The sequence below is a fragment of the Rhinoderma darwinii genome, chromosome 3 (genome assembly GCF_050947455.1).
Source record: "Rhinoderma darwinii isolate aRhiDar2 chromosome 3, aRhiDar2.hap1, whole genome shotgun sequence".
NCBI lineage: Eukaryota > Metazoa > Chordata > Amphibia > Anura > Rhinodermatidae > Rhinoderma > Rhinoderma darwinii.
Window position 1 is genome coordinate 16,121,728 of NC_134689.1, and position 16,174 is coordinate 16,137,901.

At 39.0% G+C, this 16,174-nt stretch overlaps 1 protein-coding gene across 1 annotated transcript in view; it reads right to left on the reverse strand.

The window, feature by feature from the left end:
• Positions 1-6,979: 6,979 nt before the first annotated feature.
• LOC142748775 (potassium voltage-gated channel subfamily A member 1-like) overlaps positions 6,980-16,174 on the reverse strand; it is a 90,554-nt gene continuing 81,359 nt past the window's right edge. The window contains exons 2-3 of the mRNA XM_075856020.1: positions 9,022-9,088; positions 6,980-7,265 (exon numbers count right to left, since the gene is read on the reverse strand). The gene's annotated coding sequence lies outside the window, so the exon portion shown is untranslated. The remainder of the gene's footprint in view (positions 7,266-9,021; positions 9,089-16,174) is intronic.

Genomic DNA, 16,174 nt, shown 5'->3' on the forward strand with positions numbered 1-16,174 from the left:
TTAGTATTTTAGTAATGTAGTATTATTATAGTGATGTAGTATAATTATAGCAATGTAGTATTGTTATAGTAATGTAGTATTATAGTAATGTAGTATTATTGTAGTGATGTAGTATTGTTATAGTAATGTAGTATTGTTATAGTAATGTAGTATTATAGTAATGTAGTATTATAGTAATGTTGTATTATTATAGTAATGCAGCATTATCGTAATGTGGTATTATTATAGTAATGTAGTATTATAGTAATGTTGTTTTGTTATAGTAATGTAGTATTATTATACTAATGTAGTATTATTATAGTAATACAGTATTATCGTAATGTGGTGTTATAGTAATGTAGTATTATAGTAATGTAGTTTTGTTATAGTAATGTAGTATTATTATAGTATTGAAGTATTATTATAGTAATGTAGTATTATAGTAATGTAGTATTATTATGGTAATGTAGTATTGTTATTATAGTAATGTAGTATTATTATAGCAATGTAGTATTGTTATAGTAATGTAGTATTATTATAGTAATGTAGTATTATTATAGCAATGTAGTATTGTTATAGTAATGTAGTATAATTATAGTAATGTAGTATTGTTATCGTGATGTAGTATAATTATAGTAATGTAGTATTGTTATAGTAATGTAGTATTATCGTAATGTAGTATTATTATAGTAATGTAGTATAGTTATAGTAATGTAGTATTGTTATAGTGATGTAGTATAATTATAGTAATGTAGTATTGTTATAGTAATGTAGTATTTTAGTAATGTAGTATTATTATAGTGATGTAGTATTGTTATAGTAATGTAGTATTATAGTAATGTAGTATTATAGTCATGTAGTATTATAGTCATGTAGTATTGTTATAGTAATGTAGTATTTTAGTAATGTAGTATTATTATAGTGATGTAGTATAATTATAGTAATGTAGTATTGTTATAGTAATGTAGTATTTTAGTAATGTAGTATTATTATAGTGATGTAGTATTGTTATAGTAATGTAGTATTATAGTAATGTAGTATTATAGTCATGTAGTATTGTTATAGTAATGTAGTATTATTATGGTAATGTAGTATTGTTATTATAGTAATGTAGTATTATTATAGTAATGTAGTATTATTATAGCAATGTAGTATTATTATAGTAATGTAGTATTATTATAGCAATGTAGTATTATTATAGTAATGTAGTATTATTATAGTAATGTAGTATTATTATAGCAATGTAGTATTATAGTAATGTAGTATTGTTATAGTAATGTAGTATTATTATAGTGATGTAGTATTATAGTAATGTAGTATTGTTATAGTGATGTGGTATTATTATAGTAATGTAGTATTATAGTGATGTAGTATTGTTATAGTAATGTAGTATTATAGTAATGTAGTATTATAGTGATGTAGTATTGTTATAGTAATGTAGTATAATTATAGTAATGTAGTATTGTTATAGTGATGTAGTATAATTATAGTAATGTAGTATTGTTATAATAATGTAGTATTATAGTAATGTAGTATTATTATAGTAATGTAGTATTATTCTAGTAATATAGTGTTATAGTAGTTCAAATAACTAATTTATTAACAATAATTTTGTATTGTATCAAATTTGAAAGTAATGCGGCCGTCAACTTCACATTTTTTTTCTATGTTCAGGGTTTGAGACCCCTGGTCTACACCCACTTACATTTTTGCCCACATCATGACAGATTACTCTATTTTGTCTGGTGGATCAAAGCTCGGTATGTGCAACCTTTATATCAAACTTGTATCTGTGTTGATTTATTGATGGTTTGCTAAAAAAAAAATTTGTTGGAAAAACTCAAATAACTACAGTTAAAAAAATATATTTATCTAATTACTGAAACTAAAATTAAATACATGACACAATCCCTTTGACAGGACACATTTTGGCCTTTAGGACCAGAACAGTTCTTTGATTTTTCCTCTGCATACCGGCGCTTATAATTTATTAATGTTTTGTTTGACGTAGCTGTATGAGAATTTTTTATGGCGCAATAAGATGTACTTCTTGTGTGGGCCATTTTTTTGTAAATATACTTTATCTTTTAATTTATATTGAATTTTATTTTGAAAAAATGCAGAAAAAAATGCAGTTCTGCTGCAGTTTTAAATTATTTTTTTTTACAGCATACACCGTACATCATAAATCATGCTATAAATTTGCTGTGCAGGTTGTTATAGTCGTGACGATACCAAATATGTGTATATTATTTATGTTTTGGGACTTACTATTTATTGTAAAAAAAAACAATTGCATATTGTGTGTTTTTTTTAGATACATTTTTTTATTAAACATTAAGATTTTTTATTTATTTAACTTTTTTTTTTTTATTGTGATTTTTCATTTTTAACAACTTTACAGGCATATATCTATATGCCAGTACATTAGCCTGTGTACTCATAGTACACAATTGTTAGGGCATACCTAAGTATGTGCTAAAAGAAAATATGGTCAGACAGTCCTGGGGTCCTTCAATAAACCCTGGGTTGTCTGCCCAATGAAGGTATGTCCCTCGATTGTTTGACAGGGATTCCATGTAACGCGATTAAATGGGGTCCTCTCTTCATTCTTTCCCTATGAATACCGTGATAGCGGAGATCAGTGGTTTCTCTGATCCTTGCCGTTAGAGCGGGGCTGCAGTTGTGTATTACAGTCGTTGCACAAGCATACTCATTATAAGTCGTCTGTCCTGGTGACCAGTCCTCTAAAATTCGGGTGACTAGACCTGAGCTGCCCCTGTGCTCAACTACATCATGTCAAGCAAAGCTGAAACACTGTGTTATACTTAGTCCAGGGTCTGAGTGTGAGGTACATGACACAGAGATTCTCTCCTTGGTCTTTGATTCCTAAGTCATGCTTTGCCCCCTCAGGCCCTGAACTAGGCATAACACAATGTATGAATTTTGCCTGGAGAGTTTCTTTAAAACGTACCTAACCATTCAGCTGTCATATGTGTGCACATGAGGAATAACACTATATATGACCACTATAAGACTTGTTTTCTGCATTTAGCAGTTTTCCCCTCTGCAGGCTTCATCTCTAATTCTCAGTTTTTCCTGAGCTAGTGCGTGGAGCCTAACCCCTATCATGTCCTCTATACAAAACACACATAAAGAAGAGAACATCCTGCTCCCCAATCTCTTTGCAGCACACACTCTGAAAAAGCAGCAACATGGAGGACATTATACTGCAGTAATGAGCAGTGTAGCTGTGAATCCAGCACTGGGGTGAGATATAACACTTACTTGAAGCTACAGCAGCATTTCTGTGTGTCTGCATCTCTCCCACTGTGCTCTTACTCCTTCTCCCCTCTCCATAGTCTTCTATTGGCAGCTTTAAGCTAATCCTTCAGTGAGCTGATACAGTCTCCTCAAGACAGATTTTAGCCATGAACAGAGAGTGAGTGGAGGGGGTGGATGGGAGGACTTTTTCTGTAATAAGATATATAACAAAGCTTCTTATATTTGCTTATACTATTGATTTATGCAAAGTTTGTTGAAAAGTTGGTGACCATTTAAGTACTGAGGGACTGAAAGTGAGCTATAATAAATAAATGATTGATTATACTAAGAAGCGAGATGTTGTCATACCTCCCATTTTTTTTAGAGATGTTAGTGACACGTATATGTGGTGTCCCCTACATGTCACAGTAAATTCTCTGGGTGTACAGTACCTCCACACCAGCCAAATACAATACAACTATATCAGAGCCAGTAGCAGTAATCCGATAACAGTGTTAGCAATCATGTCCTATTATATTATTATTATTATTATTATTATTATCATTATTATTATTATTATTGGAATCAATTCCTTTACGTGCAGAATAATCCAAAAAAGTAATGCCCAGGCAATACCTGCTACTACATAAAGCTCAGTGGCATACTTACCATAGAGGCAGACCCAGAGCCATCGCTAGGCTTTCCTTCACAAAGTCATAGCATTTGCCTGAAATTGCCACTAGAGGGAGCTCACTGCATGCAGAATTTTACAGTTCCTTTCTAAATCCATATGCAATTAGCTCCCCAAGTGGTGGCTGCAGGCATCGAGAATTGTATCATGTAACTGAAGGAAAACGAAGGATTTGGATTTCTCTGTCTTAAAAGCACAGCTTCAACACCCCTTTAAAGATATATTAATTATGGTGCAATACATTTTTGTGAAAAAAACCAAAAACATTTGGAGGAGCTCCCAGTGGCAGTGGAGATTTTGTGCACTTCCTGATAGAGCTGTTAAAGTTTTCCGCATTGGGGGAAATAGATACAAAAAAAAATATTATAAAAAATTGTATTGCAAAAAAAACCAATGTTTTTGGTAAAACTTTTTAGTACAATGTGTAGTATGACGTTTTACCACCAGGTGGCGCTGAAAATGTAATGTTTCTATACAGAGGTTCTTATTGTACAAGTTATATACTATGTATGGTCGTATGCAGGCGTCATGCTTCTTATGTGTATACCATAAATATCGCATATAGCAAATATTGAGATATTAACGTCCCTAAAAAGTCCACAAAAGTATTTTATTTCTTTATTTCTTTTCTTTTTCTTCTAAATTGGATATAAATATGTTGTATTCGTTGTATGTTAGCAAATATGGAGTACGCTAATTTCACAGGCTCCAGTTTAATGTCTGTCCCCAACTAAATTTTGTGGTATGGGCCTAAAAAGTTGCACAAAGGTCATATTATTCCTTCTTCCGGTAGACCCTGTGCATGTGAGGAAGGATAACATGAACCTTTCTGTGCATTTTATACCTACGCCCCTGGTACCCTTATTATAATGTTGGGCTAATACAGTGAAACGTCCACTGGGTAACTCTCTGGACTACTCCGCAGCTGACAGTAGCAACTGGTAGCAGATAACAGGCCACAGGCAGGTAACAGGGAGATGGATACAGGCATGTAACAGGGAGATGGATACAGGCATGTAACAGGGAGATGGATACAGGCATGTAACAGGGAGATGGATACAGGCAGGTAACAGGGAGATGGATACAGGCAGGTAACAGGGAGATGGATACAGGCAGGTAACAGGGAGAGAGATACAGGCAGGTAACAGGGAGATGGATACAGGCAGGTAACAGGGAGATGGATACAGGCAGGTAACAGGGAGATGGATACAGGCAGGTAACAGGGAGATGGATACAGGCATGTAACAGGGAGATGGATACAGGCAGGTAACAGGGAGATGGATACAGGCATGTAACAGGGAGATGGATACAGGCAGGTAACAGGGAGATGGATACAGGCAGGTAACAGCGAGATGGATACAGGCAGGTAACAGGGAGATGGATACAGACATGTAACAGGGAGATGGATACAGGCAGGTAACAGGGAGATGGATACAGGCATGTAACAGGGAGATGGATACAGGCAGGTAACAGGGAGATGGATACAGGCAGGTAACAGGGAGAGAGATACAGGCAGGTAACAGGGAGATGGATACAGGCAGGTAACAGGGAGAGAGATACAGGCAGGTAACAGGGAGATGGATACAGGCAGGTAACAGGGAGATGGATACAGGCAGGTAACAGGGAGAGAGATACAGGCAGGTAACAGGGAGAGAGATACAGGCAGGTAACAGGGAGATGGATACAGGCAGGTAACAGGGAGAGAGATACAGGCAGGTAACAGGGAGATGGATACAGGCAGGTAACAGGGAGATGGATACAGGCAGGTAACAGGGAGATGGATACAGGCAGGTAACAGGGAGATGGATACAGGCAGGTAACAGGGAGAGAGATACAGGCAGGTAACAGGGAGATGGATACAGGAAAGTAACGGAGCTGGAAACAGGAAAGTAACAGGGAGATGGATATAGGCTGGTGCCAGATTACTTTCGCACAATAACACAAGATTTGTCCCACATTGCTCAGGCATTGGGGCAGTGGGCAGGCTTACTTATTAAGCCCTGGGTGTGCAGGGATACGCTGTTAGGCTGGATTCACACAAGGTCATTACGTCCGTAATTGACGGACGTATTTCGGCTGCAAGTCCCGGACCGAACACAGTGCAGGGAGCCGGGCTCCTAGCATCATAGTTATGTACGACGCTAGGAGTCCCTGCCTCGCTGCCAGACAACTGTCCCGTACTGTAATCATGTTTTCAGTACGGGACAGTTGTCCGGCAGCGAGGCAGGGACTCCTAGCATCGTACATAACTATGATGCTAGGATCCCGGCTCCCTGCACTGTGTTCGGTCCGGGACTTGCAGCCGAAATACGTCCGTCAATTACGGACGTAATGACCTCGTGTGAATCCAGCCTTAAAGATGCAGGAAGTGAGCGTGCACCTGCCCTTTAGTTAGACCAGACAATATCAGCAGCTGAAGGAAGTGCACGTGCACAGCAGTGTAGAGATCCAGGAACCATACAGTGTGTACCAAAGGTAACCCGGCTGTTGTGCTTGCTGGGAGCGGTGGTACATCAAAGAGCGCAGAGCACCAGCGCTACATACAGGATGACACTAGAGGACCTCAAATATCCTATGCTTTCCAAAGACTACCATAGGAGCAGGGAAGTCGAGCACGTAAACAGTGGTTCTCCCACAAATTACAGTTGAACCCCAAGAAAGAAAAATAATCATCAGTTAGTTTCAGGGGTACTGTTAATCTGAAAAGGGGTTGTCTGAAATAAGCATCACCTCCAAAATGAAGGGAACTGATGGCAGTGCTCAGTAATCTCCCAACACAGGACTGTGGCATAACAGTAATGTCATTTCCTGCCAATAATGTCAAGCCAGAGCTGTCAATTATACTGCAGCCTCCTGACATTGAGCAGCTCAGCATGATAAATACTAGGGACATCACATCGATGACCTTTCTGCTACCAGAGCACAAAATATTTGCTAGATTTTTATGATACTACTAACATAGCATTCAAAACAAATATAAATCCAAGAGCATTGAATGTCTTGTATATTTATCTTTAATTAGAGAGAACAGTGATCAAATGTGGAAGAAAATTGAACTCTGAAAAAATAATGTGAAGAGAAATGGCACCTAAAAGATTTAATAAATTACATTTCAATAAATTAAAATGTGAGGTACGATTGATATTCAAATAATTTTTAAAAAAAAGTTCACGGTAGTGGAATATTACAATAAATTAAACACAAGTTAGGTAGTCCATGAGAAACTAACAAAGGGGAAGTCGCAGACACTGCGGCGCTCATCGTCTGAGGTGTCTTTGTGTACGATGAAAAATCTTTGATCAGATGACTCAGTGAAGGCTGGATTTTTTTCCTGAAAAATAAAATTAAAAAAAGTCAGATAAATGTAATGTAACGTTAAACTTAATTACATACAGCTGTAGCCAAGTTTCTCTTGATTCTGATAACTTGCTGCAGCGCGATATCACACAACAAAAGACATTGGAAAAAAACAAGAAAAAGTTTGACACTGTGTATTTAATGCATTAAAAGTCAAGATAAAGATGGCTACATCTGTGCATGCAATAGCTTGCAATGCTTAGACACTTTTAGCCACCAGAGGGCGGTGCATTAACATAAAATTGCAACAATTTGTACAATCAGTGTTGTCAGCACGGTTGCCAGGCATCAGCAGGTATAAGCCAGTGTTTGCTAGAATACCGTCTATTCAAAATCATTTCTTTCTAGGCCCTTTAGTATGAAACAAGCCATTTTTTAAAATGAAATTTTCCCCATATTAGGCTACATTCGCACGACAGTAAAAAAAATGTCCATGTGCCATTTTCAGAACAATGAAATTCTATGGGTGTATACACACGGCTGTTTTTTTTTTAATGGCCCGTGAATACTGGCCGTCAAAAAATAGGACATGTCCTATTTTTGTCAGTTTTCACGGCCAGACAGCTCCCATAGAACTCAATGGATCAGTTTTTACCGGCTGTTTTTCAGAAAACAATCCTTGTAACGACCGGTAAAGTCTGATCCTGGCCGAGGACTCCCACACACAGCGCTACTTTGATAGTTGAGCCAGGGGAAGCCCTTGACATTACTGTCCATATAAGGACAGTGAAGTCAGGGCTTTCAACAATGGAGTCCCCGGCCAGAGCATCGTAGATAGCAACCCCCATCCCCCGTAGATACCACTGTAGCACCCCGTAGGAGCCGTATCCCCGGCGGCCAGACCCCACACTGGCTGGGGATTCCACTTCTGTAGAAGCTCCCGGCGTCACTATCCATATATAGACAGTGACGTCGGGCTACTCCTGAAGCAGAATCCCCGGCCAGAGCGCTGCCGATGCTCTGGCAGGGGATTCCGCTCTCCTGACGTCACTGGCCATATATGGACAGAGACGTCAGGTGCTCCGTCTATGAGCAGAATCCCCGGCCAGAGAATTCCACTCCTACAGTGCGCTACAGTGGCGCTATCTACAGCGGAGAGGGGTGGTGCTATCTACAGGGGAGAGGGGTGGTGCTATCTACAGGGGAGAGGGGTGGTGCTATCTACAGGGGAGAGGGGTGGTGTTATCTACAGGGGGGTGCTATCTATAGGGGGTGCTACCTACAGGGGGGGTGGCGCTATCTACATGGGCACTGTGGCACTATATGGGGGGGTTGGCACTATCTACAGGGGACACTGTGGCGCTTTCTACAATGGGCACTTTGGCAATATGTGGACACTAGTACTTTATATGTGGGCACTATGGCACTATGTCACTTTATATGTGGGCACTATGTCACTTTATATGTGGGCACTGTGGTACTATGTGGGCACTGTGGCACTATCTATAGTAGGCACTGTGGCACTATGTGGACAGTGGCACTTTATTTGTGGGCACTATGGCAATATGTCACTTTATATGTGGGCACTGTGGTACTATGTGGGCACTGTGGCACTATCTATAGTTGGGTGGTATATAGTGGGTGGCCAGACAAAGTTCTCCACATACATGTAGCATCAGCCACAAAATGACTAATAGAAATAATTATATTTCAAGATAGCAACTTTATCCAAAATTATGTTAATATCCTGTCCACTTGGGGGCGTTGTTGTAATTGAATCACACACTTACCCTGTTTCTTTCCACCACTTATTCTCTTTCAGGATGTTGACTTAAAAATCCATATATCAATCTGCACCTGAAAAAAATATTGTTAAAAATAAGATAAATTTAAAGTGGAAATATTACAAGCAAATGATTAACAAGAAGTACGTAGCGGACAGAACAGAATAACAGGTGACTGCAGGGTCAGACTACACAGTGTTTCCTTGTAGTCTGTAACCATGGAAACAAACACATCTACAATGGAGATGTAGGCACAAAACGGTGGAAAATATTTTAATTAAGAATTTTTACAAAGTTGCGTCAAATTTTATTTCAGATGCATTTGAGCAATTTTTATTTTTTTTGCAAAGGTAGACATGGTTTTCACAGGTAACGCATCTCGATAATATTGTTAAGTTGTCACCCAGCTTTCCTAGACTTCTGAATGGTAGATCTGTGTAGCAATAAAGTGATGTATCTCAAGCTCATTTTCCCTCACATAACTAGGTATTTAGGAAAGCAGGGTGCCAACCTGTGTGGGTGCTGTATTATTGACCATATTAGATGTCACCCAATTTTCCCAATTTGGGATGCCACTAAGACTTGTATTTGCTGTCAATTTCTTCATTTGTGGGCGCAATGAGGCCTTCAAACATCAATCTGCAGATAGATAGATAGATAGATAGATAGATAGAGAGAGAGAGAGAGAGAGAGAGAGAGAGAGAGAGAGAGAGAGATAGATAGATAGATAGATAGATAGATAGATAGATAGATAGATAGATAGATAGATAGATAGATAGATAGATAGATAGATAGATAGATATGAGATAGATAGATAGATAGATAGATATGAGATAGATAGATAGATAGATAGATAGATAGATAGATAGATAGATAGATAGATAGATAGATAGATAGATAGATAGATAGATAGATAGATAGATAGATAGATAGATAGATAGATAGATAGATAGATAGATAGATATGAGATAGATAGATATGAGATAGATAGATAGATAGATAGATAGATAGATAGATAGATAGATAGATAGATAGATAGATAGATAGATAGATAGAGAGAGAGAGAGAGAGAGAGAGAGAGAGAGAGGTAGATAGATAGATAGATAGATAGATAGATAGATAGATAGATAGATAGATAGATAGATAGATAGATAGATAGATAGATAGATAGATAGATAGATATGAGATAGATAGATAGATAGATAGATAGATAGATAGATAGATAGATAGATAGATAGATAGATAGATAGATAGATAGATAGATAGATAGATAGATAGATAGATAGATATGAGATAGATAGATAGATAGATAGATAGATAGATAGATAGATAGATAGATAGATAGATAGATAGATAGATAGATAGATAGATAGATAGATAGATAGATAGATAGATAGATAGATATGACACATATGAGCTTATTTCTAGAATGTTATTGTATATAATGTTAATATGAAAGGCTCCGGCCTTGCACCCACGTGCGACTTTGCTTTACTTTTTAGTAACTCCTCGTACCATATGTTACATGTCCTAACAGTCCACAGATACTTCAGGAATTGTTGGAATATAATGACCCCGGCGGTGCCATTTCGGTGACTTATTACTTCTGCTGCTTGTTCAGTGTGTATTCCATTCCTTAAATAGACACGGGGAGACCCTCTGACTTACTCGCTTATTACCAGGAGCGGCAGACGCCCTGAAGGTCATCTCAGCCAAACCTGATGGTATGCACCGAGGAAAATGGCTGAAATGTCAAAGAACATGTGTTTGTGTGTCATGGGCATACCCACACGTAACCGCACAGACAAATGTCATGGATTATGCAGATGTAGCAGAGCGGAGTTTGTTGTTTGACACAGCTCATTGCATAATCTCTCTAATCAGTGTGTAACACAGGACTTCTATTTAGAGAATATGAAACTGCATTTTTAAACACCATAGCTCTCTCTGTGTGGAGAGTACTAATCCGTATTGTCCCTTTGGAAGTGAATACAGTCCAAAACAGGTGTTTGTGTGTGTGTGTGGGGGGGGGGGGGTGTGGGTGTGTGTATGTATCAGCATGTGTTTGCTTGTTTGTTTGTTTGTTTGTGTATGTTTGTTTCTCTGTACGTGTGTGTGTGTGTGTGTGTGTGTGTGTATCTGTGTACATATGTATCTCAATGTATGTGTGTCTGCGTATGAATGTGTGTATGTATAAATCTATGTGTGTGCGTGTGCGTGTGCGTGTGCGTGTGTGTGTTTAGCTGCCAACAGTCTCCAATTTACAGAGACAGTCCCGGCCAAATTACTGCATTATGGCAGAGCAGGAAACTATCCGCTTCCTGCTCTGCCATTCATTCCTAGTACAGCGTTGCCGATGCTCTCGCCGCGGGTTCTGCTCATAGAGGGAACGCCGACGTCACTGTTAATATAAAGACAGTGAAGTCAGGGACTGCTGCTGGAGTGCCAGAATCCCAAGTCAGAGAATTGCCGATGCTCTGGACGGGGATTCTGCTACTGGAGGAGCCCTTGGCATCACGGTCCATATATGGACAGTGACGTCAGCGGCTCCTCCATGAGAGGACTCCCCGACCAGAGGATCGACAACGCTCTGGCTGCGGATTCCCCTCCTTAAGTGTCCCTGGAAAAAAATTCAACTGTTGACAACTATGTTTGTGTATGTATACTGTATAAAAGGTGTTTTGTGGTAAGTAACACAATGTCACTGAAGTATAAATATCCTGTGGCCTGTACCCTAAATCTTAAGAACCGTAACATTACATAGAGTGCAGTGTTAGCGTGCCACAAACCATACTTCTTATATTTCTTGATACCTTGATGACATTTCAATTTAAAAGGAATATTTAATATGAAGAGCTGGAATCTGGTGAATCAAAAATGTGAAGCTGCGAGCAACTGGTCATTTCTATGTGAATTTAAACTCATATATATTTCAAATTCCGTCCCAGAGGGAGGAGATAATGGAAATTGTAAGCATGTGTTTGTTTAAGTAATATCCTCCTGATGATTTCAATCTCTGTTTTTTTTCTATTTTATGATAAAAACAAGACTTTTTTTTTTTTTTTACCCTAAATAAATTTAGTTTTTCTGAAACAGAGCTCCAAATCACCTGCATAGACGGTAAAAAGATCAAATACTGGTTGCCTACAACCACCACTAGAGGGAGCTTAGGAGTTTACTGCATACTGTATTATTATTGAGTTTAATGTCTAACCAGTATGCAGTAAGCTCCTAAACTCCCCCTAGTGGTGGCTGCAGGTAATCAAATTTTGCCTTTTAATTACTATGCAGGAAAAGTGCTTAAATACCAATTTCCTAATACAGTAAAACTCCATTCATATTATACGTGACGGTCTAAACTCTGCTAATCCGGCATACGTCAAATATAGTCTCATGCCTGATTAGCAGGTACTTAAATGAGAGTCCAGCACTTTAGTAGCACCACAGCGTGTCTGGGATCTCCAGTTTTCCACAGTTGATGTTGAAGTATCAGTGATCTCATGGGCATGCTCGGTGTATCAAGAGATGGTGTGGGCCCATCGCTCATCTGAGGGGCCAGTACATTATATTATTAATATATGCAGTAAAATTCCTTTAATTCATCATCATTGGGACCTGGTAGGTGCCAGAATATCAAATATTCTGGATTATCAAACAATCATTAAAAAAATTAGAGAAAACTCATTTGTAAGGTTAGAGAAACGTTAAACAGAAGCTATTCATTATCACGACTATGCCGGATTAAATTTAGCGTGTATGTATGTATTTGTGGCCTGTATACTATATACTAGACCTTGACCTTCCCAGCTCCTTAAATGACTGCCTTGATCCTTCGCAGTTGCTGCCATACATGACCTTCTCTGCTTTACCATAGAAACATATTTCCTTAGAGCATATTGACATGTCTTATCTTTCCACTGATCGGAGAGTTGGGTCCGTTTTCATAGACCCGATTCACCCACTAAAGTGAATGAGTCCGTGAAAATTTTCAGGTGCCACTCGGATGCCAGAGTGGCACTCGGTCATGTGCAACTGCACTTAGACATAGATCAGAGGAGTCGGCCCTAAACACAGTATTTTTATTCACCAGGACCTGTGACAAGACAGGACAACAATATAGACATAAATCTCTTTACAAGCTGTTCGAGGAACAGATGACGCGTTCTAGACAAATCCCAGACATAGCTCTACCTCCAGTAAAGACGTCTTCAACATTGAAGCACCTGATTCCTTGAAATGCAAACCGTGTATACAATAAATAAAAGTGACAGCTCGAATGATCCTCTGGGAAACCCTAAAGGAAACACGAATGTTCTTATTCGAGAGACAGTAATGGAGTAAAGTGGTCAAATGAGATGTCTGGAGAAAAATACTTTCTAATTAAAGTGCAATTAGACCTAAGACGGTATTCACACCAGACAAGATGCACCACAAGTAACGGTCTGAGGGACTAAAAAATGCTGGGGTTGTAATATGAAAAGGAGTTCTTTTAGTCAAGGTGGAAGACCTCAGGAGGCCAGAAGATGTCTGAATTCGGGAGACTGACATCAATTCAAGAAGGTTGAAATTCTACTGTTTAAAGGGGTTATCCAGTTTGGAAAACCCATTCTCAAACACCCTATTAGATAATTCTGAGTTAATAGAGTGGGTGGTCCTGTGTTCAGAATACTCATCTCTTGGCCAAAGTGAAGAGTGGTTATAAAGAGCGTCTCACGCTCTGGAGGACCTGACCTGTCCAGCATTACACAGACAACCCATTGATATGAATGGACACTTCGTAATGCTTAATTTGCCCTGTGGTGACACTGCAGGAAAAATTGAACACTTACTGCCAGGTTTCCACCCAGGTTTCATCTGATCACTGAGGGTCCTGGCAGAAGGACACTGTGTGGTCTGCTTATTGTCAAGGGACCCTTCTAAAAATTAGGGATTGTTGAAAGTGGAGATCCCCTCTAAGAGGACACAACTTTAGTTAGTGGTAGAGTTGCTAGGTGTCTCTTCTCAGGGGTGTCCAACGGTGGAATGTCAACATTTCCACTGGAGAAATTAATGTCTTGGTGACCAGGTAGTTTAATTGTGTTCCACCAGAGATGACCAACTTGTAAACATGAAAATCAGTCCTGATAAATCAGAAAAAAGGCTTTCTCTTTACTATGAAATATGGCGAAAGGGGGGACAACTCTCTAAACCCCTCAAGGACCAAGATAATTTTGCCCTTTAGGACCACACAAAAAAATGTTGCATGTTCCTCTCGGTATTCTGGAACAATATTTTTTTATCTTTGCATCAATGCGGCAATATGGGGTTTTGGTTTTTTGCAGGACAGGTTGTCACTTGATATTTGAGTGTACGTATATATAAGGGTTCGATTTTTATTCATTTCAATTTGAGTGGACAAGCAATAAAAAATATCAGTGACCAATCAGCGTCATACACTTCTCAATGTTACAGTGTGATTGTGCAGTGAAAGAAGCTGGGCTGGAACAATGAGAAGTGTATGAGGCTGATTGGTCGCTGATTGGTCACTGATTGGTCGCTGATTGGTCGCTGATACACTCCTATGTACAACGCCCAGTTGGTAAAAAGTAAAAACACGCCCAGTTGTCTATTAAGAAACTCATTAGCATAAATCTAAAATTGCTCAAAACTTGCTCAAAAGTTATCGTTTTTCAAAATTACAGCGCCGATCACATTATGTAGGAGATAGGGCACTTGCAATCTGGTGACAGAGACTCTTTAAGGTATTTTACATCAAGGTGCAAGAAGTGTCAAACTCAACATTTTTAAGGTACCTCAATTAGGATTTCAAGAAAAATAGGAATTGTGTTTTTTTTATTTTTTTTTTAACACAACCACAGCCACATTTTTGGTTTTGGGTTGAAGTCCTCCTACAGACTTTGAAGATAAATTCAACATTAGACATAAAAGCCTGGTGTCATGAAACATCTCACTTAGAAGGTAATTGGGAAATTTCCAATCCCTGAATGCAAAAATGTATAGCTGGGCCCGCCCATTAACATCATATGCCATTCATAATATTGGTGTCTTCTTATGTGGCCGAGTGGCCTTTGGGCCCCCTCATGCCCCAGGGTCTGGGTGGGACTACTATCTCTACACCCCCTATAGCTATGCCCCTGGTCATAGCTAGACTTTCCCTCACCCTGGGTAAAGATTCAGTTTACTGCCCTAACCGTTGATCTAAATACCCTGGCCATGGCACAGTGGCTTGTTGGCACATCTCCAGGCCCAGCCCCCTTAGCTACGCCCCTGCATTTGTGCCCCATGATAACAGAGAAGGCGTAAATGCACAACAAACCCCAATACTTTGCCATTCCATTATAAGGGGCTTTCAATCCTTGGCCACCTGTTTCTGAGTTAGTCAAGTATCAGGGACTACAGCTACTGAAATGTGCCACTTTGAGGAGCTCTATAACTCACTTATAAGACGGGTACAATACTGGCTTCACATATGCCAATGTACACACAGGCAAGCTCTCTTTCTAGATCCCTCTGGCCCTATTGGCAGAATTTTTTGGATCTGGACCTTTCCTGTTTCAGATTTTGCACAGAGGCAAGGAAGCATAACAGATTACCAGCCCACCAATCAAAACCCTGAGGAGGAGAAAGGGTGTTTAATGTTATTGCTCGGGCTTCTTTATGAAAAGTACTCTGCTTAAAACATTTCTAGTTATTTTTTAGGTCAGCCGAACACCGAGGAAAATTAGATGCTATTACCCGGTATGAATAGTTTTTGCGTTTCCATAGAATTATACCATTGGAATCTGAGCGTTCAGGTCTTTAAATACAGTGACTAATGTCCGGCTAGATTGTAGACTGTCATTTGTGGCTGTGATCTGGGGAACCTACAGTACATGCTCCTGCGTGAAGCAGTCGAGTAACTTCGGGACATGTTATAATCAGTGGAAATAGGTTCTGGCTGGTGAATTTATGTGGCCCTGTACAGTGGTATTATGTGGGCTGTGTACAGTGGTATTATGTGAGCTCTGTACAGTGGTATTATGTGGCCCTGTACAGTGGTATTATGTGGCCCTGTACAGTGGTATTATGTGAGCTCTGTACAGTGGTATTATGTGAGCTCTGTACAGTGGTATTATGTGAGCTCTGTACAGTGGTATTATGTGAGCTCTTTACAGTGGTA